General features: G+C 46.5%; 1 long non-coding RNA gene and 1 pseudogene across 1 annotated transcript in view; one reads left to right on the top strand and one right to left on the bottom strand.

Moving 5' to 3' along the window:
* LOC147341336 (uncharacterized) overlaps positions 1-5188 on the bottom strand; it is a 34692-nt gene extending 29504 nt beyond the window's left edge. The window contains exon 1 of the long non-coding RNA XR_015159597.1: positions 5026-5188. This is a non-coding gene — a long non-coding RNA (uncharacterized LOC147341336). The remainder of the gene's footprint in view (positions 1-5025) is intronic.
* A 2471-nt stretch (positions 5189-7659) lies between these two features.
* Positions 7660-8742, top strand: LOC147341335 (small integral membrane protein 10-like protein 2A; annotated as a pseudogene).
* The last annotated feature ends 15160 nt before the right edge of the window (positions 8743-23902 follow it).

The following is a 23902-nucleotide window of genomic DNA, read 5'->3' as shown; positions in this document are numbered from 1 at the left end:
TACCACCATCTCTCTCTCTCTGTCAAAGAGTTAACTTACAGCTCCAATGAATAAAGTTCCTGGGCAATTAGGAGTGTTTAAATCCAAACCCCTCAGATGGCTCTCTAACTCGCCTGACAAGTTTACCCGGACTCCTGCAGCTATGCATACGATTGTTTACAGTCTCCTAGCCTCCAGAGGCATGGGAAGCTTAAGATATTCAAATAGCTTAGAGCCTCTCAGAGAGTTAAAAACTGTCGGAATAAACTAGTAAAGGATTTCATTGATGAGTCAATGCTTGTTGCCAAGTTTTCACATCCCCTGAATTGTATCCTTGAATGTGTATTAATTAATAGTTGGTATATAGAAAAAAATAAGTAGTGGCCTTGGTGTTAGTAACTTTAGACCCTTAAGGTAATAAATTATTTTCTTTGTTGTAAACCCATTACACATCCGCCCTATAGGAATGCAATTTTATCTTTGGAGGATGGCACGAAACCTTAAAATAATTACTCTTAGAGAAAATAAGTCTTTGTTGATAAGTTCTTGTCAAGAGTCATAAAATGTTAGTAGGCCTTCTGGCCAGAAGATGATGTAAATCACCTAAACCATTTGTATACGATAAATTTGCAGGAAAGAAACCTTGGTTTTTGATAAGAATCAAAGACTGCTGACTTTGCATCCCCTATTATCCTCTATGTGTAACTTAGGGTATAAAAGCCCCTGTTAAAAATAAAGCTACGGGCCTTGCTCCCCAACGCTTGGTCTCCCCATGTCATTCTTCCCTTTAACTTCCAGCTGAGTCTCCATCTGGAACGCAGAACCCACCACGCTTACTAATTATGCCTGGGCTTCTAAGACCCACTCGAGAAGGTGTCTAGGGTGAGGCACCTTCCGCTATTCGAGAGGGCGCCTGCGGCCTACGTAAGTGGTGCAAACTTCTTGTCTTGAAGTTTTATTGGTCTCCCGCGTAAACCAAGCTACTCAGCCTCTTTTCTCCACTGAATTTTCCTACTGAACTATCCTCATTCTATCATTCTTTATATCTCTAATTAGCATATAAATAGTCGCCTAGGCCGTCTCTCCTTCGAATACCCTGGATCAGCTGGGGCTGGTCCCCGGCAATTAACCAGAAAGGAAATTATAACACAACAAGGATGGGTCTTTAGGAAAGAAGAGCGATAAAGTGAGTAAAAGTTAAGGCAAATAGAATACTCCTCATGAATTTTTTAAGATCATGTTTCATCATTAAAGCAAAAACTGTACCATCATGTGATGTGAGTTCAATGTGCACAGAGGAAATACTTAAGTTATTTCTATTTAAATGTGGGAGGATAGAGGAACCAAAATGGAAGCAAAATTTTTCTACTTGATGAAGTGATTGAAATGATGATACCAGTAAACCAGGATATGTACACATGTATATTGCATTGAAAACTATAAAATAAAACAATAAAATAAACCATATGAAGAGCTATATTCAAAAGTAATTTCCAAAAAATGCTTAGGTGTCCTACAAGAAAGCAAGAAAAGGAAAACAGAGTAATGAGAAACAGAAAACAAATAATAAAGCAGCAGACTTAAGCTTAAATATGACATAATTACTTTAAATGTAAATGGTGTAGGAATAACAATTAAAAGAAATTAGCAGAGTAGATTTTTTAAAAACACCACCAAATTCTATGCTGTACACAAGAACCTCACTTCAAATTTTCATGGTGTTTTAAAGATTTATTCATTCTAAGCATAGTTTTATGCTTCTTACACACAACAAAGTAAAATTACTTTATTTTATAACATAAACAATGGTGAACTTGAAAGCAACCAAGCCTGGAACTGTGAAGGATCTTTTGTGCCATCTAGTTTAATGGCCTCATCATGGAAAACTTAGTTTAACAATATCCTAGACCAACAATTAATTTCTAGGTGATGCTAGTATACTTAAGATGGCAGTCGTCTCACTACTCCTCAAGTCTATCCATTCCCTAGGTTGACCAAGGACGGTTGCAGCCCTCCGGTCTTAATTCCAAACCATGCAATAGTACAGCGGTAATTTCATTTCTCTTGGGCCTGGTAAACTTTCAAGTATTTGAACATGCTGTCATATGTCCTTTCCAAGTCTTTGTTCTCTAAACCAGGTGTCCCCCACCTCCGGGATCTAATGCTTAATGATCTGAGGTGGAGCTGATGTGATAATAATAGGAATAAAGTGCACAATAAATGCAATGCATTTGAATCATCCTGAAACCACCCCCCAACACTGTTCCATGGAAACATTGTCTTCCACAGAATCAGTCCTTGGTGCCAAAAAGGTCTGTTGGCAACCAATTCTCTGCTGCTCTAAACCACAAATGTTTCTTTCATCCATTCATCACAAGACATGGATCCAGCTCTTTTATCACCCACATTGCCTTCCTCTGGAAACACTCCAGAAGAATGCTTTTCTTAAAGTCTTAAAACAAATCTTTAAGTATTTAAAAGCATTGAAAGTATACAGAGTTTAATTTCTGACCACAATGGGATCAAACTAGAAATTAATAACAGAAGGACAGCAAGAAAGTCTCCAAATGTGTTGAAAAAAACCACACTTCTAATTAATTCTCCATAATTTCTATATGGTAACAATAAGCATGTAAAAATGTAAACTAATATATATTTATAATTTATAATTGCTTCAAAGAAAATGAATACCTGAGAACATATTTATTAAACATACATAGGATCTGAATGCAGAAAATTATACAAATTTTGGTGAAATTTATTAAACATGTACAGGATCTGAATGCAGAAAATTATACCAATTTTGGTGAAAGAAATCAAGGATCTAAATAAATAAATAAAGAGATATACTCATGGGAAATGCCAAATGAGTCATAAGCTGGAATCAAGATTGCCAGAAGAAATATTAACAACCTCAGATATGCAGATGACACCACCCTAATGGCAGAAAGCAATGAGGAACTAAAGAGCCTCTTGGTGAAGGTCAAAGAGGAGAGTGAAAAAGCTGGCTTAAAACTCAACATTCAAAAAACCAAGATCATGGCATCTGGTCCCATCACTTCATGGCAAATAGATGGGGAAAAAATTGCAACAGTGACAGATTTTATTTTCTTGGGTTCCAAAATCACTGCAAACAGTGACTGCAGACACAAAATTAAAAGATGCTTGCTCCTTGGAAGAAAAGCTATTGACAAACCTAAACAACATACTAAAAAGCAGAGACATTGCTTTGCCAACAGAGGTCCATATAGTCAATGCTGTGGTTTTTCAGTAGTCATGTACAGATGTGAGAGTTGGACCATAAAAAAGGCTGAGAGCCAAAGAACTGATGCTTTCGAACTATGATTCTGGAGAAGACTCTTGAAAGTCCCTTGGACTGCAAGGATATCAAACAAGTCAATCCTAAAGGAAATCAATCCTGAATACTCATTGGAAGGACTGATGCTGAAGCTGAAGCTCCAATACTTTGGCTACCTGATGCGAAGAGCTGACTTATTTGGAAAAGACCCTGAAACTTGAAAAGATTTAAGGCAGGAGGAGAAGGGGATGACAAAGGATGAGATGGTTGGATGGCATCACCGATGCAATGGACTTGAGTTTGAGAAAACTCTGGGAGATGGTGAAAGACAGGGAACCTGGCCTGCTGCAGTTCATGGAGTTGCAAAGAGCTGGACATGACTTAGCGACTGAACAGCAACAATAACAACTGTGTTCATGGACTGAAATATTAAACATATAAATGATGTCCATTCTCACCCAAACTGATCTGTAAGTTTAACACTTGCTAGCAAGCATTTTGTACCCATAGACAAGTTTATCCTAAAATTTGTACAGATGAACACCAGCCCTAGAATAGCTAAATAAATGTTGAAGAAGAAAAATAAAGTGTGAGGAATCACTCTAACCAATAGTAACATATACTCTATAGCTACAGTAATCAAAATAGTGTGATATTGGAGAGAGGATGGATAGACACATAGACCAAAGCAACAGAAGAGAGAACATCAAAATAGACCCACAGAAATATGCTCCACTGGTTTTTGACAAAGATGAAAGAAAAAAAATTCAAGGGAGGAAGGATAGCTTTTTTAAACAAACTGTGCTCTAGCAATTGGGCATTTTTAGTCAAAAATTGAACCTGGATTTAAACCTCCAAACCCTAAATAAATATGAACTCAAAATGGACTACAGACTTAAATGTGAAATAAAACTTTAAAATATTTAAAAGAAAACATAGAATATCTTTGAGACCTAAGGCCTGGTAAAAAGTTCTGACATATAATACCAGAGCCATGATCCATAAATAAATTGGACCTCATCAAATCAAAAATTGTGCTGTAAGAAAGCCCTTGTTAACAGAATGAAAATACAAGCTACAGATTGGGTGGAAAAATATTTGCAAACCATCTATCCAACAAAAGAGTCATATCTAGAATATATTATATAGAACTCACGAAACTTAATAATAAAAACAAGCAGTTCAATTAGAACATGACAAGACATTTAGCTAAGGAGGATATATGGGGTTTCCCAGGTGGCGCTAGTTTTAAAGAACCCACTTGCCAATGCAGGAGACATAAGAGATGCGGGTTTGATCCATGGATTCCCTGGAGGAGGGCATGGCAACCCACTCCAGTATTCTTGCCAGGAGAATCCCATGGACAGAGGAGCCTGGCAGGCTACAGTCCATAGGGTCGTGAAGAGTCAGACACAACTGAAGCGACTTAGCGTGCATGCACAGACAATATACAGATAGAAAATAAGCACATAAAAAGATTTTCGCCATTATTAGCCATAAGGGAAATATTGGGTTAGCCAAAAAGTTTCAATTAACTTTTAGGCTAACCCCAATATAAATTAAAACCACAATAAGATATCACAATACACCTATCATAATGGCTAAAATTTTTAAAAATAGTGATAACATCAAAGGCTGACAAGGATGTAGAGAAACAATATATTCAGAAATTGCTGACCCAGAGTGTAAAATGTTACAGCCACATTGGAAATTTTAACTGAGTCTTATGAAACTAAACAGGCACTTACCATACAGCTTAGAAATTGTACTCTTGGGCATTTATCCCAGATAAAGAGAAAATTTTGTTCACACAATAATCAGTGAACAAATATTCACAGCAGCTTTATCCCTAATAGTTCCAAACTGGAAGCCCTGGTGTCCTTCTTGGGTAGGAGGTATACAAATTCTGGTGCAACCATGCGAAGGAATACTAACTTAGCAATAAAAGCAGTGAACTATTGACACTTGACATTTCCAGCAACTTGGATGACTCTCCAAAGAAGAATGAGAAAAAAAAAATCCCAGACTGAGTGAAAAAGCCAATCTCCAAAGTAAAAAAAAAAAAAAAACCCAATCCCCAAAAGTTACATCCTATAAGATTCCATTTTTACAACATTCTCAAAAAGACTAAATTATAGAAATAGACAGCAGATTAGTGGTTGTGAAGCATTAAGGAAGGCGAACAGGAGAGAAGTGGGTGTGGTCAAAAAAAAGGGCAACATGAGGGATCCTTATAGTTATGAAACTGTTCTGTATCTTGACTGTGATGGTGGATGCATGAACGCACATATGTGATAAAACTGCATAGAACAATTCACAAACACACACACACAAACGAAAAAGTAAATTGGGGAAATCTGAACAAGATCGGTAGATTGTGTCAATGTCCTGATTTTGATATTGCACCATACTGCAGTTTTGATAGATGTGGAAAACTGTGGAAAATTGGGTAAAATGTACGCGGATCTATTTTTTTCTTGCAACTGTATGTAAATCTACAGTTACCTCTAAATAAAAAGTTTCATTAAAAATTCAATTGCAGGGACTTCCCTGGTGGTTCAGTAGCTAAGACCCTGATCTCCCAGCGCAGGGGGACTCAGATTCTATCCCTGGGTAGGGAATTAGATCCCACATGCCACAACGAAGACGGAAGATCCTGTGTGCCACAACTAAGACCTTGGTGCAGCCAAATAAATAAATTTTAAAAATAATTGCATTCTGTATATGGAAAGTGAACATGTGGAAACCAAAATTAAGCACACAGTACCATTTACAGCCATTCTAAAGGAAATGAAATAGATGAAACTCTAACAAAATATGTATAGGGTTGCTGAGTAAGTACAAAGAGGTGGCTCAAATCAGTTCTTTTGTGGTGTTGGAATATTTTTGTATCTTGATCATAGTGGTGGTTGCATGAATCCTGACATGGGATAAAATTGCTAGAGCGATACAGGCACACATACACACAAATTAATGCAGGTTAGAAAAATGGAGAAACCCAAATTGGGCCTGTAGTCTAGTCAAGAGTAATATACCAGTGTCAGTTTCCTAGTTTTAATATTATACTGCATCTACAGAAAATGTCACCATTGGGGTACGCGGGTAAAAGGCACAAGGTCTTTTTTGTGCTATTTGTGCAACTTCCCTGAGTCTATAATTATTTCAAAATAAAATGCTAAAGATAAATGAGATGTGGACAAGAAGAGGTTTCAGAAATGATTGGAGGGAACAGGCTCTGCACATGAATGAGGCAGGATCCAGTCTAGGAAAAAAAAAAAAAAGGTTTCTATGTAGCTTAAGTCTATATTCATGTGGCCCCTTCTGTTTCAAATATTTTTGTTGTATTATACAAGTAATAGTTACAGATACACAAATGGATATACATACATATACACGAAAAACAAAAGGTATGTCTTTCTTCCTACTTCCTTAACCAGAGTAAATGATGTTCAATAATGTGACATTTATCTACCCTGATTTTTTTATGCATTCGTATTCATGCATGGTTATATTGTTGTGATCCAATAACCTAGTGCCTCTCAAACTCTCTCTTCTCCAGGACAACTGCTCAATCAGTGTATATGAATCTGCTGGGTTTCTTAAACATTTATACAGATGTCACAGAGATATTCAGTATGACTGAACAGGCATTCTGAGAGGAATTAGTAAGGTATTAACTTAGGCCAGCCCTCCTTGTGAAAACTGGGATGAAATCTTCATGAATCAACTTTTGCAGACGGCTTTTTAAAAGTCCTGACTACAATGAAGCAAGCACATTTCAATAATTCTGAAAATGTCATGGACTTTGAATTGGATTTGGTTTAGATAAAGATTAGGTGAAACCACGAAAGGGCTTTAAAACCCAAGAGCAGATAAACAGCAATGAATGAGGGCAAATGTACAGCTGAGAAGACCTTGCGCAGCATCCAGGGCAAAGACAGACTAAGAGGAGTGCATAGAAATCACCATGGGATGAAAGGTAAGGACAATGGGGGTAAAGGAGCATTCACGAAATACACATGAACGGGGGGGAAATGAGCATGTAGGTTTGGTGAAATTCCACAGTGCAGAGTTACCAGAAAAAAACATGAATTAAAAGTACAGTGGCTAGCTGGCCAGATTTTCTGCGGAGACAGTGAGGGAAAGGGGATGGTGTAAACGGATAAAGAGCTCCGGGTGGGCCTTCCTTGCAGAATAGCGCATTCTGCAAAAGGATCCCAGGAGCGCAGCACTTGACAAAAAAAAGCTTTCAGGCCCTCCGGCTCTCTTAGGAGTCTGGGAGGAGGCGGGGCTTCTCGGAGGGGCAGGTACCGGGGGTGGGGCTGAGTCGTTGGCAGCAGCTCTGTGGTACCCGACAAGGGGCAGGGCCATGCTAGGGGCGGAGCTGCGCAGGCGGTCGCCAATGTGCGTGCAGGCGAGGGGGCGGAGCTGTCCCTAGGCAGCTCAGGTGGGGCCTTGGCTGTGGCGGAGGAGTCATCGGGAGCCCAGCCCCTGAGGGGAGACTGAAGGCGGGGCGCGGCGGAACAGGGCGGGGTGGGACGCGACTGCTGTTGGCCAGCGGCTCCAGGCCTTGCGTCCACCTGTCCGCCAGCTCGTGCTGCGGTCGGTCCGCGGGGCCCGCGCCGGCCCGGGCCCATGGCGGCGTCGGGGGCTCTGTCTGCGGCGGCGGCGGCAGCGGCCCTGTCGGGCGTGGCAGTGCGGCTGGCGCGCTCAGCCGCGATCCGCGGCTCCTACGGTGCCTTCTGAAAGGGGCTCACGCGCACTTTGATCACCTTCTTCGAACTGGCTTAGCGTCTGCGCATGAACTTCCCCTATTTCTACACCGTGGCCTCGGTGATGCTCAACGTGCGCCTGCAGGTGAGGATCGAGTGAACGCCCGCTACCACCTCCGCCCGGCCGCGACGGCAGGGGCATCAGCATGAAGGATCACTGGGCCGGGGGCCGCCGGGACGCTCCGGGGGACGAGGAAGGAGCGGATCAGGCCTCTGAGCCCTAGACCTCCGCCGAGGACACAGCCACCGAGCCCTGGCTCTGGCCAGCCACTTCGCGGCCGGTGACGAACTGCACTGAAACTCTCAAAACAGGCCCTTTGCATCGAACTCGAGAAAAGTATCTGAGTGCAGCCGACCTGTTGCCTCACTTTGGCCGAAGGGGGGAGCAGAAGGAAGAAATTCTTCAGTAGGAACATGAATGACTGACCCCGACCGAAAAGGTAGGAGGCCAGAGGTTGGACTTGCGGGCTGGAGGGAGGTGGTGGCCATGACATCTAGATGTCCAGGCTGCTGGGTGGCTTGGGGAGATGAGGAAGGGACCTGAGGAAACCAGCCTGGAAAGCTGCCTGGCCGAGAGCAGGCAAGGCAGGGTGCATGCAGGCCCTCTGGACTCCCTTGTCATATATCCAAGATGGGGATGAGGGGCAGCTGCCTGGGCATCTCCGAGGGTCAGCCCATCACCTCGGCCCACGGCCCCGGTAGTGTCGCCTGAACACAGGGGAATAGAGGGAAATGGCCCTGGAGAGGCCCAGAAAGCCCTGGAAGAGAGCGGATGCTGGCCCCCTTGTCCTCCACCCCTCGAGAGGCAGCCTGGACGGATGGTTGTGTTCTTGGCCCAAGCCCAGGTCTGTCTCTTTCTCAGCCCTTCACAAGACTTCCTCCTGGCGGGTCTCTGGGACTGCTCTCTGCCTGCTCCTGCTGTCTCTCTTGCTCCTCTCCACCCTCCAAAGCTTTGCATCAGGGGACAGGGAAGAGGGAAAGACGTGTTCCTCCCAGCCCTGCCCCATCTCAGCCACGCTCCCTCCACCTCCTATCAGTGCCTTCCTGGTGCTACAGAATGCGCTGCTCCAGTCCTGGACAGCCTCCAGCAGCCCCTGTGTCCCAAAGGATTTGGGAAAGTGGGGGTCTCCTTGAGTGGAGGGCAGCTGTCAGGCTGGGATGGGAGAGCCGATGGAGAAGAGGCTTGTAGGGTAGGCGACAGTTGGGGAGACAGGGATGTCTTTGGGTGAGGAGGCAACTCTCAAGTCCCAATGTTTTTCTTGTAAGAACTGGTGTTATAGAAGGTGAACTGCCCCTTCTGTGGTCAAGAGAATCAAATCCCTGCCTGGGGCACCCGAGAGAAGGGACTGACCCCTCGAGGAGAGGCAGGGCCTTCCAGGTGGAGAGCCCAAGGGGAGGGGTGGCCTGGTGATCCAGTACTGGCATGAGGGAGGAAGGATGGTGCTGGAGACACTCTGGTGGAGCTCTGTTCTCCCCACCTGCTGGGCTCTGGGAAGGGAGACATTTGCCCTTGTCACATAGATCAGAAGTGGGGGAGCTGAACCTGCCTCCAGGCCTGAATTCCCCACCTGCCCCCCAGTCTCTGGGAGACCTGGCACAGTGGGATGGGGGAAGGGAGCACAGGCTCCCAAGGGACCTAGAGAGAAAGGCCCGTGGCAGGGAAGGTGGGGTGTATGGCAAGTCACGGGGAAGAACCAGGGGACAGTCTAAGCTGAGATGGTCACAGGAGAGATGAGTCCCAGAACCCCTGGGGAGCAAGGTATTCACACACAGTCAGGCCTTCCCACCCCAACCCAAGCCCCACACAAGGCTTAACCAGGGGTTCCTTGGTGTTGAGTGGCACAGGCCTCTCAGTTTGGGTAGGAGTGTTGGCTGGCTCCTGGGGCCGAGTGTAATAGGAGGGAAGGGATACAAGTGGGTGGGGTGGAGCTGAGACCCACGCATGACCCCATGTCTCTGTCTCCAGGCTGCCCCTCCTGCTAGGATCACACAGGAGCATCTGCTCTGGATGGGCCTGCAGCGGTCCTGGCTGTGCTGCTGACTGGTGCACCAGGAGCGGCACTGAGGGGAGCCGGGAGAGGCCCTGGCCCTCACCTCCATCCCACATCCACGTCTGCCCCCTCACTGATTGCTTGCGGTCCTGGTCCTCAGTTCCTGGGACTAAGAACCACAGCAGCCTGGTTGCCCCTGGGACACAGGGGCTGAGCCTCACACCATGTGCCCTTCTCAGCCACCCAGGGCCCGGCTGAAGAGCTCTGCCTGCCTCACCCCGAGGCCTGAGGCTGCACCCAGGCTACCACATGCCCCCCGCAGATTCCCACAGATGGAAGGGCGCTGATGGCTTCCTCCCTTGTGCCAAGTTGCCTGGAAACCCCTGGTCCTGGTGGCCCCTCCTCCACCCCAACTGTGTCCCTCCAGGACCACTTCCGGGAGACTGCCAGCCTTTGGACTGCATCCCTGGAGTTCTGAGAGACTGTGACTTGGGCTGCAGGGGAGGAGAGGAGCGGAGGACCAGGGGCCTCCTTGGGGCTGATGCGTAAATGGGCCCTTTTCAAGTTTGGATCTCACCCTCTGGGTGACTGGATCCCCAGCTGCAGCCTCTTCCTGGGCCAGCCTAAGAGGGCCTGAGGAGGGCACTAGGGAGGGTCTTTACTTAATATGTGCATGCCTGTGTGTGAATGTGTGTGTGAGTGTGCATGTTGAGTGCATGTGTGAGTGTGGGATGTGTGTGGGCATGTATGTGCGAGTATGTATGCACATGCATGAGGGCTTGAGTGTGTGAGTGTGTGAGGGGGTGTGTGGATGAGTGTGTGGGTATGAGTACAGATGCATGAATGCACAGATGTTTGTGTGTGAATGTGCGGATGTGAGTGTGTGTGTGTGTGAATACACGTGTCAGTGTGCATTTGTGAATGGGTGTGTGTCTGTGCACAAGTGTGTGATTGCTTGTGCACACACAAGTGACTATGCGCTGCAGAGGGTGCAGAGCTGTTTAGCTGGTGTGCAGTGCAGGACGGGCTCCCTGTCCTTCCCGGGCTCGTGGCTCTGTTGGAGCTGCCTGGGCCCTGGGAGGGTGTTTCCCAAAGTGGATAATGTATGTTGGAGATTCAGGGGCCCCGGGCTCAGAGACCCCTCGTCACCTGCAGAGAATCCCCGCTCCTTGTGGGGCTCTGGCTGGGGCTGTCCGCCCCCAAAGATGTTGGCCGTGGGAGGGGCGGGGACACGTCCTCAGCACGTGTTCCTGCCACTGCTCTTCTTACCGTTTTGATCTTGAGTCGTTGGCTGCTTCTGCTCTCCCGTCTCTTCCTCATCTCCCGACTGGGCCCCTGCTGCTCTCTTTGCACTTTATTTTCAGTCTGGTTTTCAGGCAGTGGAGCTTACACACAATCACTGACTTGAATAAGACCACTGCTCCTTTTCTGTGTGTGATGACCTCTGCACCAGTCAGCGCAGTCTGGTCAGAGAAATGTTCTTGTTTCCAGTGTTGTCAAATCTTGTGTCTGTCTAAGTTAATAAAAAATATTCTTTGAATTGAATAAAATGAAAACTGGAGGCCTCTTGTTTCTGGTGTGGTGCCCCCTTGGAGGAGGGGGGCTGGGGGTGAGCTCACCCTACTCTGGCGGCCAGAAGCTGGGGCAGGGGAGCATCCTGAGGGCTATAAGTGGGTGGGGTCATGGCAGGGATGGTGGCCTGTTCAGAAGATGCTCTGAGACAGGACTTGACTTGGAGCGCTGCTCCCATGATGAGAAGTCAGCAGCACAGGCCTGGCCTAAGATGAAGCGATTGTCCCAGTTTGTCCCATTCACAAACTATTTGAATAACCATACAGCTAAGCGTTTTCTTTATTTTAAAGCCTGGTGTTAGAAAGCACTTAATTCAGTTGAACCCCAAGGATGGGCTGGGGTAGGTGAGGTGAAATGGACCGTCTGCAGATCACTTTGTGTCACCCGGAGGCCCCTCTGCAGCAGCAGGTGGCAGGGACCCATCGCTTCCCTGGCAGCCAGGTTGGTGCTCGTTTTGAAGAAGATCAACGTTGGGGACCAGAGACCAGCTTCCCTTCCCTCCACCTTAGACTCAAGCTGTCCCATCACAGGGCCCGGGGTGGGGACTCCGAGACTGCTGCAGAGGGAGCGGGGGTGGTGGTCAGAGGCTGTGGGAGGGAGGCCTGCAGAGAAGCACAGCACCCACCTCAGAGGGAGGAAGGTAGGGCCCTCTTCTGCGCACAGAAACAGAAACGTCAGGTCGTGGGGTGGCTGAGACCTGTGCTTAAGCAGAGTCCCACGACAGGACCAAGGCTCTGAGCTACTGGCAGATCTTAAGGCCTGGCCCTGACATTCCCTGAGGGTCCTGTCACCCCACTGGAGGGACTCATTCTCTGCTCCCCATCCTCCCTGTCTGCCTCCTGACTCTGCCCACCCTTAGACCAGGATCCAGCTCAGACCCCACCTCCACACCTGCATTCACCTACCCAGGCAGGGAGGAAGAGCACACAGCCTCCCCAGCCCTTATCTGGGCACCCTCGGCCCCCCCCAAGAGATGATTGTCTGCTCTCCCTCCTTAGCCTCAGCCTCTGGTCTCAGCCAGACCTCTCCTGCTGTGTCTTTCCTGTCACCTCCTGCTCTGCTCTTTCACTTCCACCACCCTGAGCTAAGGGCTGACTCAGCATCTGGGCCCAGGCACAGCCTGTGGCTTCTGGTCCAGTGTTCTCGCTGCCTCTGGGTCTCCTTCTTGGCACCCATGATTGTCCTGTGCCTGAGGCTGCTTCTGAGCCTGCACCCTGCACCCCGTCCAGCTCTCAGCTCCCTGCACCCACTTGCCCAGCCCCTCCAGGGAGGCCCATTCCAGCCCTTCTGCTGCCCCCCACACCCAACCAGGCAGGAGGAAGATGCCCAGACAGTGCCTACCCATGAAAGCCAGCACAGTGGGGCTTCCCCTCTGGCCAGAGCGCCTCCTGGGGCCTATGACCGACTTTCCCAACCTCCACAAACAGTAGGCCTCCATGGGCCACAGCTCCCCACCAAGGCACTGGGTATCCCCCCCCAACCCTGTGCACTCAGAGACAATCTCACTCCCCACTGCCCCGCTGACAGTGGCAGAAGCTCCTGATTATCTTGAGGCTGTGTTCCACCTCAGCACTGGGAACCAGGCTGAACCTGGGAGCCTCTGCCTCTTCTGCAGAGCAGTCCCCAAGGCTACCTCAGGCCAGCTTCTCCCTTGCCTGGTCACCAAGCCCTTCTCGAGGCTTCCCTCAGTGGCTGCCATGACAGCCCTCCCTCTCTGTGGCCACCACAGGGTCCATCTGCAGCAACCGCCACTGCTCATCCACCCACAACACCCCTTACCCAGAAATCCGAGGTCTCGTCAGGAATCCCTCCTTCCCCTGCCTCCCACACCCCAATTTATGCCACACATCCCCTGTAGCTCATTAACATTCACCCTGATAATGGGGTCACAGTGGCACCCAGAGGGCCTCAGGGAAGGTGATTCTTCAGAGACCCTCAACCGCTCATTTGGCAAGACATATTTCCTGGACTCCTCTCCATGCCCGACCCCAAAGTAGGCCCTGAGCACTGAACCCATGGACCAGACAGAGGAGCCCACACAGACCATGTGAGAGCATAATAGGTGCAGGGCTCATGGGAGGGTTCAGTCAGGAGGAATGCGACCCCTCGTGTACCCAGGAAGTAATCTGGGGTGTCGTTGCTATGGCCAGCTCCAGGTCCAAGGTTAACTCAGAGCAGCCTGGCCACCCGGAGCAGCAGAGCCATAGGTGACTTTCCCAGTTCCCAGAGACTGGCAGCCAAAGATTGTATTTTTACATGGTGTAGATTAAAAAGAAATGTCAGGACACATGTGGCAGGAATTCCAATGAATGCCCCAGACACAACTGGAAGGTAATTCCATCGATGTTCTCGAGGCAATTTTTCTGGAAAGTCTTATCGAAAGTTGTTTCCAGGTGAATACCACGGCAGATCGGAGCACTTTTTAAAGCATTTTTTATTCAGATGTTGTGCACATCCTTAACCCAGACCCCGTGGAGTGTTCTCCATCCTGCTTTTCCTACCTCTCTCTACAACAGGGTTTTGCACCCAGGAGTACAGAGGGCAGAGCCCCAGTCCAGGAATGAAAGGCCGGGTGGGTTCCAGCTCCACAGATCACCAGCTCTGGGCATGTGGGCATGGCACCGTGCCTCCCTGCACCCATTTCCTGGCCTACAGGCACAGTAGTGCAGGCCCCAGGGAAGCAACTTCTCAGTTCTTTTTGATAGTTTGAGACCAGTAAACTATTTTCTCTATGTTTCTGTTTTCTCATTTTCTATGACTTCATGATGATGGCAAAAATCCATGTACATGCCACCTGCGAAATACCGCAGTTTGACCTTGCCTTGCCGGGCGCCTTTTCTGCAAGGTCAAATTTAACAGAAAGCCAGTCTCTGTCACCCTGGGAATCCCAGTCATAGCTAAAGCAGAGGCTCTACAACCTCATCTTGACACCCATTCCTCCCACTCCCTTTCTGTGCCCCAAGACCTCTCTTCTCATCCCCTTAGCATCTATGTCGTTTTTTTTAGAAATGTCTGTTTAGCTTTTCTGCCCATTTTTTTCATTTTCTTATATTGAGTTTCCTGATTTGTTTGTATATTTTGGAAATTAAACCCTTGATAAATTAGGAGTATGGTATTAACGTATACACACTGCTGCTGCTGCTAAGTCACTTCAGTCGTGTCCGACTCTGTGCGACCCCATAGATGGCAGCCCACCAGACCGTGCCGTCCCTGGGATTCTCTAGGCAAGAACACTGGAGTGGGTTGCCATTTCCTTCTCCAATGCATGACAGTGAAAAGTGAAAGTGAAGTCGCTCAGTCGTGTCCGACTCTTCGTGACCCCATGGACTGCAGCCTACTAGGCTCCTCCGTCCATGGGATTTTCCAGGCAAGAGTACTGGAGTGGGGTGCCATCGCCTTCTCCCATATACACACTACTATATATAAAATAAACAAGGACTTACTGTAAAGCATAGAGAACGATATTCACTATTTTCTAATAACTCAGAAAAATTTTAAAAAGAATATACGTATATAAAACCGAATCACTTTGCTGTGCTCCTAAAACTAACACAATATTGTATATCAGCTGTACTACAATTTAAAAAACAAAGCTGACTGTATATGCATGACTGCTTCTGTCAATGAAGTTCTTGGTCACACAATACCCACTGGGTTTTCTGATATAGTTCAAGGGATCAACCAGCTCTGGCCAGCCTTGGACTGGAGCATGGAGCCTTCACCAAGTTTTGGCAGAATTTGCTTTCTGTAATGAACAAACCATGAGGACGAGATATACAGGTTTTCAAGTTATAGGAGGTGCAAGATCTTGAGCAAATAAGAATCTATGAACTGACTATGTGCTTCAGATTTCTATGCACACCACAAGATTTGAAAATACATCTGGGATGCAGGGTACCCCCTTAAGTCACCAGGGACTTTTCAGAACACCAGCAGTACTGGAAATTGTCATTACCTCTTATACACCAGGCACGTGGTGCTTGGAGCAGACTTGGGAGGGGAAACTAGCTGGGTTCGAACCCAGACTCTTGACTGGAGTCACTTTGGCCAGGTCCTTCAGACTCTCTGGGCTTCCCTGGTGGCTGAGTGGTAAAGAATCTGCTTGAAACCCGCTTGAGAGGCGGGTTCGATCCCTGGGTCAGGAAAATCCTCTGGAGAACGGAATGGCTACCCACTTCAGCATTCTTGCCTGGAGAATTTCAAGGACAGAGGAGCCTGGCGGGCTATGTTCCATGGGGGTCATAAAGGGTAAGACAGGACTGAGCGACTGAGCACATTCAGATTCTCTGTCATTCACTTCATCTGCGAGATGGTGAGTAATTCCATGGTTCTCTGAGGAACATGTGAACCAGTACACATCAATCACTGAACACTGAGCACGGTGACTGACTCGTGGAAGTGGTCTGTACACAAGACCCCATCTTTGTTAGTGATCAGCTCGATTCAGAGCTGGTCAGAAGAGCTGCTCAGTCTCAGGACATCAAAAGACAAGCTGCTCTTGCTGAAGCTGGGGAGGGGCTGGTGACTAGAGTCCTGCCTCTGGCCTCCACACCAGCAGAGAGCGCCCTTGAGCCACTTCTGTAGTGGACGCTTGCCTGCTACTCAAAGTGTGGTCCAGGGACCAGCTGCATCAGTATCACCTGGGAACTTGTCACTCTGAGGCCTCCACCACAGGCGTATTGAATTAGGACTTACACTTTCATAATAACTGGTGATTAGAGTTTGAAAGCACTACTCCCTGATATCTTGAGAGTCGAGAGGTTGACATAAGTAAACTGTATTTTAAATGAACTGAAAAAGGACGTACAGTGACGTACCCAAAACCACAAAACTAATGGGTGGCAGAGCCAAGATTAGCATCCAGGTTTCCTGACTTTCAGCTCAGGCTTTTCTGCACGATTCTGATCAGTTGCACCCTGTGGCAGATTCTCCTCTGGTCCCAGGGGACAAGTTCATGTCTTGTTTCTGCAACCAAGCCCCTGTCATATGTCCTTGCATCTAAATCCATGACTTGTGAGACTTCCTTGGTTATCCAGCAGTTAAGATTTCACCTTCCAGTGCTCCCTTGATGGTTCAGTGGTTGAGAATTATCCTGCCAGTTCACTGCACAAGGCTTCCATCTCTGGTCCAGGAAGATCCCACTTGCCACAGAGCAACGAAGCCAGGTAGCCACAACCGTGGAAGCCTTCTGGCCCTAGAGCCTGTGCTTCGAAACAAGAGAAGCCACGGCAATGAAAAGCCCACGTACTGAAACCAAGAGTAGCCCTGGCTCGCTGTAGCCAGAGAAAAGACCCAGCACAGCCAAAATAAATAACTTAGGAACCGCAATGGCACCCCACACCAGTACTCTTGCCTGGAAAATCCCATGGACGGAGGAGCCTGGTAGGCTGCAGTCCATGGGGTCGCTAAGAGTCGGACACGACTGAGCGACTTCACTTTCACTTTTCACTGTCAAGCATTGGTGGAGGAAATGGCAACCCACTCCAGTGTTCTTGCCTGGAGAATCCCAGGGACGGCGGGGCCCGGTGGGCTGCCATCTATGGGGTCGCACAGAGTCGGACACGACTGAAGCAACTTAGCAGCAGCAGCAGGAACCGATTACATTCTTCCGATTTCTGAGTGGAGCATCGCCACCTGCTGGTTGATCCCTTGAACTACATCAGAAAGCCCTAAAGGTGTTGTGTTGCCAAGGCCTTCAGCGACAGGGACAGTCATCCGTACACAGCCAGTTTTGATAAGGGCAAGATAAGAAAGAGAAGAGAGGCCTTGGGACACACGAAGGGAGTGGGAGTAATATATGTCAACGTGAGTGTGCAGAGCCTCCTATAACTCGAAAACCCAGTGGAGCTGCGCCATCTACTGGTGGATTCTTTGAATTATATCAGAAAACCTGGGGGTGTTGTGTTGGCAATTCACATCACATCAATCAGTGGACACTGAGCACAGTGGCTGACACGCAGAAGCGGTCTATCCATGAGGACCCGTCTTCGTTAGTGATCAGCTTGATTCTGAGCTGGTCAGAAGAGCTGCTTAGTCTCAGGATGTCAAAACGGAGCACCGCGTCAGGGTCAAGGGCATAAACTCTCTATTTAGACACAGCAGCTCTACCACTTAACCAGGGCAGGCCACTCGGCCTTTCTGAGCCGCAACTTCGTGACTGGTCAAATTGGCGTGGGTAGCACCCACCTGGCGACTGTCGTGGGTCCAGTGTGGCCGCGAGCATGGGTAAGGGCCTGGCTCGTCCTGGGACGGGTTCGGTGGGCGGCAACTTCTGTGTGAACCCGGCTGCGGGGGCGCCCCCACTGCACACCATCTGGAAACAACTCACTCCTTCCGCCTCATCTGTAGCTCCTTCACCCAGTTCTCATCTGCTTGCCCTCAGCTGCACAGAGTGGGTAGCCGAGATCCAAAGGAAGAAAAAAGAAAACAGGAAATGGAAGGGATTCTATTCATCAACCTTCCCTGGATTTGGGAAAGACAAAGCCACCCTGCGACTTTCAGGGTGTACTACAGCTGAAACCCCCTCACAGCCTCCCCCTGCTGTCTCTTTGGTGTACCTGAACCTTTGGCCTCCCACAGCCAAAGGAGCAAGACAGTTGGTACTACTGCCTCTCCTTCTGGGTTCGGGGAGGGGGGCCGCTGGGAGGGCAACTGAAGGCTGAGAGCTCCGCTAGATTCCTGCCCTCCCTCGGTTCTGCCCTCTGCCTCCACCAATCCCTATCTATGCTTTTCCATCATCTGTGTGCTCCATGGAGCATACGGATTTGCTCAGCCTTTTATGCCACAGAGGACTTAAACCTGCAAAGTCAACCACATTGTTTTCCTCTGGAAGATTTATGGAACTGCAGACTATTATTTTTCACCTGGGGCTTCTGAGGTCCCCAGTTAAAATACATCTGTTCTGGCATCACTTTCCCTCAAGAATACTTTCTGCTTTCTAATTCGTGTTGGTATTTTACCCTGACCATTATAGTTCCCACTGTAGTTCTGATTGGCATTCTAGCTTGTAGATCAGTCTCTGGTGAGTATATCTTAATTTTTGACTCTTGCAAAAATGAGTTCATTACCCTGCAATATCAAGAACCAACCCTTAGTGGTAACCAAGCAGATTCTCATCAGAGATCTAGCTGCTTTTGGCACACTCAAGTGTTCATAGCCAACTGTTCCAAGTTGAATTTGTCTTTTCTAAAAACCCAAAATACCCTTCTTTTCTTTTTTGGTTCCCTATCTTGTGTGGTGTCACCACCATCCACTCCAAAATCAGGAGTCGTCTCTTTACTGGCTGTGTCCTTCTCCCTCATGCATCCAGTTAGTAAGACTCTACTTCCTGTTGTTTCTTGAATCCATCCCCCATCAACCTTGCTTCGGTTTAGATACAACTTATGTTGCTGTTGACTCTCTACAAGTTTCCTGTCACTGTCTACCCATTCCCAGGTTTTCAGCCCCACCCCAACCAATGCCAAGTTCACCCTCCTTCTCCTAGATAACATGGTTCATAAATATAGCCATCCCATTCTTCTCTCAATATCTTTCAACAAATCCCAAAGTTTAGGATGAAACTGCATCTCCAGAGCACCTCTGACCCCATCTCGCTGATGCACATTGTGCACTGTGAGGTTTGTTTTCTTGCTCTCCAGAGACTAATGAGGTAAAAGAGCACTTCATGTGCACCAGGGCCTGCACTTGTAGCTTTTCGCCAAACAGATTGCATTTCACAAACTTCATGACAATGATCAAAACACATGGAAGTTGAAAAATAATACAGAGATACTGCATGTTCTCATCATCTATGAGCAATAAGTATCAACCCATACACAATCAGAATTGATCTCTGCCCCCTTCTCTTTCCTGCTGCTGCTGCTAAGTCACTTCAGTCGTGTCAGACTCTGTGTGACCCCACAGATGGCAGCCCACCAGGCTCCCCCATCCCTGGGATTCTCCAGGCAAGAACATTGGAGTGGGTTGCCATTTCCTTCTCCAATGCAGGAAAGTGAAGTCGCTCAGTTGTGCCCGACCCTCAGCGACCCCATGGACTGCAGCCTACCAGGCTCCTCCGCCCATGGGATTTTCCAGGCAAGAGAACTGGAGTGAGGTGCCATTGCCTTCTCCGTCTCTTTCCTACCACCATGCAATTAATTCAAAATCAACCCCATATGAGTATGTGCAGGAAATTGCTTTCAAAGGTGAACTGGAAGGCCTTATGAATAACACTAAATAAGCAATTTTTGGATCTGTTGTATTCCTCCATTTTATTGGCTTGTGAGATAATTCAGACATCCTCGATGCAGGAATAATGTTTTCAGTTTCTAGGTCAATGAACAATACACAGCCTTATAGGAAAAGAAACTTTTGCAGGTGACTCCAGCCAATGCAAGTGAGTGTACTAGGCCATGTGGTGTGCTGTGTGATGGTGCTGTAGGGCATATCAGGTGGCTGTAAGAAGCCTATGCCAAGCCAATAGATGAGAGTCTTCCTGGCACATACTAGAGGAACTGCATGCTCTCTTCATCTTTTCATTGCCTCCCTGATACTAGATGACTAAATGCCCCACTGTGAGATACCAGGTCTCTCAAGCTGCCCTGCGTAACTGGTGATTTCTGAGGCTTAACAATTCATTAAGGAAAGAAAGAGAGTAAGTAAATAAATAGATCCCTATAAGAAATTATCCTTTGGGCCACAACACAAAGGCCACACATACATATTTGAGGACTATAAGAATGTTTAAGGAAATCTCCTGACCCTGCTAAGGTAAGGCAGAATTAGAGTGATTGGTATGCTCCTATGCATGGTCACAGAAGAAGTCAGGAGGTTCTGACACCAAAATCAAAGGAACAAAAGCAAAAAATAAGCAAGCAGGGCTATATTAAACTAAAAGGCCTCTGCCCAGCAAAGGAAACCATCAATGAAATGAAAAGGCAACTATTAAATGGGTCAAAATACTTGCATGTCATGTATCTGATAAGGGGCTAATATCCAAAAAAAATATGGGAACTTCCCTGGTGGCTCAGATGGTAAAGAATCTGCCTGCAACTCAGGAGATCCAGATTTGACCCCTGGGTAGGGAAGATCACCTGAAGGAAGAAATAGAATATGTAAAAACCTCATACAACTCAAGAGCAGAAAAGTGAATAGTGCCATTAAAACTGGGCAGAGGATCCGAATAGAAATTTTCCCAAAGACATACAGATGACCAGTGTTACTCACTCACTTGTGTCTGACTCTTTGCAGACTCCATGGACTGTAGCTGGCCAGGCTTCTCTGTCCATGGACTTCTCCAGGCAAGAATACTGGAGTGGGTTGCCATTCCCTTCTCCAGCGGATCATCCCATCCTAAGGATCAAACCCAGGTCTCTCACATCGCAGGCAGATTCTTTACTTCTGAGCCACCAGGGAAGCCCAGATGGCCAACAGGTACATTAAAAGATGCTCTCACCACCATTATTCAACATAGTTTTGGAAGTCCTAGCTACAGCAATCAGAGAAGAAAAAGAAATAAAAGGAATCCAGACTGGAAAAGAAGAAGTAAAGCTCTCACTGTTTGCAGATGACATGATACTATACATAGAAAACCTTAAAGATACTATCAGAAAATTACTAGAGATAATCAGTGAATTTAGCAATGTTGCAGGATACAAAATCAATACACAGAAATCACTTGCATCCCTGTACACTAACAATGAAAAATCAGGAAAAGAAATTAAGGAATGAATCCTATTCACCATTGCAACAAAAAGAATAAAATATATAGGAATAAACCTACCCGAGGAGACAAAAGAACTGTATCCTGTATACAGAAAATTATAAGTCACTGATGAAAGAAATAAAAGATTAAAAAAACAGGTGGAGAGATATTCCATGTTCCTGGGTAGGAAGAATCAATATTGTGAAAATGACTATACTACCAGAAGCAATATACAGATTCAATGTGATCCCTATCGAATTACCAATGGCATTTTTCACAGAACTAGAACAAAAATTTCACAATTCATTTGGAAACACAAAAGACCCCGAATAGCCAAAGTGGTCTTGGGAGAGGAGAATGGAGCTGGAGGAATCACCCTTCCTGACTTCAGATAATACTACAAAGCTACAGTCATCAAGACAGCATGGTACTGGCACAAAAACAGAAATATAGACCAATGGAAAAAGATCCAGAAATAAATTCATGCATCTATCCATACCTTATTTTTGACAAAGCAGGTAAGAATATACAATGGGGCAAAGATAGCCTCTTCAATAAGTGGTGCTGGGAAAACTAGACAGCTACATGTACAGAATGAAATTAGAACACTTCCTAACACCACACACAAAGATAAACTCAAAAAGGATTAAAGACATACATGTAAGACCAGAAACTATAAAACTCTTAGAGGAAAACACAGGCAGAACACTTGATGACATAAATCAAAGCAAGATCCTCTATGATCCACCACCTAGAGTAATAGAAATAAAAACAAGAGTAAACAAATGGGACCTAATTAAACTTAAAAGCTTTGGCACAGCAAAGGAAACTGTAAACAAGGTGAAAAGACAGCCTTCAGAATGGGAGAAAATAATAGCAAATGAAACAACTGACAGAGGATTAATTTGCAAAATATATAAGCAGCTCATACAACTCAATACCAGAAAAACAAACAACCCAATCAAAAAGTGGGGAGAAGACCTAAACAGACATTTCTCCAAAGACATACAGATGGCTAACAAGTCCATGAGAAAATGCTCAACATCACTTAGTATTAGAGAAATGCAAGTCAAAACTACAATGAGATATCACCTCACACTAGTCAGAATGGCCCTCATCAAAAAGTCTACAAACAATAAACCTGGAGAAAAAGTAACCCTCCTGTGCTGTTGGTGGGAATGTAAATTGATACAGCCACTATGGAAGATGGTATGGAGATTACTTAAAAAACCAGGAATAAAACCACCGTATGACGAAACAATACCACTCAGAGGCATATACCCTGAGGAAACCAAAATTGAAAAAGACACATGTACTCCACTGTTCATTGCAGCACTATTTACAATACCTAGAACATGGAAGCAACCTAGATGTCCATTGACAGATGAATGGATAAAGAAGTTGTAGTACATATACACAATGGAATATTACTCAGCCATAAAAGGAATGCATTTGAGTCCGTTCTAATGAGGTGGATGAAACTAGAGCCTATCAGAGTGAAGTAAGTAGAAAGAGAAAAATAAATGTCGTACACTAATGCATATATCAAGAAGGTCAAGGTCAAGAAGCAACAGTTAGAACTGTACATGGAACAATAGACTGGTTCCAAAGCAGGAAAGGAGCGTGTCAAGTCTGTATATTGTCACCCTGCTTATTTAACTTCTATGCAGAATACATCATGAGAAATGCCAGGCTGGATGAAGTACAAGCTGGAATCAAGATTGCTGGGAGAAGTCTCAATAACCTCAGATATGCAGATGACACCACCTTTATGGCAGAGAGTGAGGAAGAACTAAAGAGCCTCTTGGTAGAAGTGAAAGAGGAGAAAGAAAAAGCTGGCTTAAAACTCAACATACAGGAAACTAAGCTCATGGCATCTGGTCCCATCACTTCATGGCAAATAGATGGGGAAACAATGGACACAGTGACAGACTTTATTTTCTTGGGCTCCAAAATCACTGCAGATGGTGATTGCAGCCATGAAATTAAAAGATGCTTGCTCCATGGATGAAAAGCTATGACCAACCTAGACAGCATGTTAAAAATCAGAGACATTACTTTGCCAACAAAGGTCCATCTAGTCAAAGCTATGGTTTTTCCAGTAGTCATGTATGGATGTGAGAGTTGGACTATAAAGAAAGCTGAGCGCTGAAGAATTGATGCTTTTGAACTGTGGTGTTGGAGGAGACTCTTCAGAGTCTCTTGGACTGGAAGGAGATCTAACCAGTCAATCCTAAAGGAATTCAGTCCTGAATATTCATTGACTGATGCTGATGCTGAAACTCCAATACTTTGGCCACCCGATGCAAAGAACTGACTCATTGGAAAACACCCTGATGCTGGGAAAGATTGAAGGCGGGAGGAGAAGGGGATGACAGAGGATGAGATGGTTGGATGGCATCACTGACTCAATGGACATGAATTTGAGTAAACTCCGGGAGTTGGTGATGGACAGGGAAGCCTGGCATGCTGCAGTCCATGGGCTGGGAAACAGTCGGACACGACTGAGTGATTGAACTGAATGCATATACCCGAAATCTAGAACGATGGTAACAAACAATTTATTTGCAGGACAGCAGTGGAGAAACAGACATAGAGAACAGACTAA

The sequence above is a fragment of the Bos grunniens genome, chromosome X (genome assembly GCF_055505025.1).
Source record: "Bos grunniens cultivar Pamir isolate PY7600 chromosome X, Bosgru_T2T1.0, whole genome shotgun sequence".
NCBI classification, from domain to species: domain Eukaryota; kingdom Metazoa; phylum Chordata; class Mammalia; order Artiodactyla; family Bovidae; genus Bos; species Bos grunniens.
The sequence above is the reverse complement of the archived record's forward strand: the minus strand, read 5'-3'. Positions and strand labels throughout refer to the sequence as shown.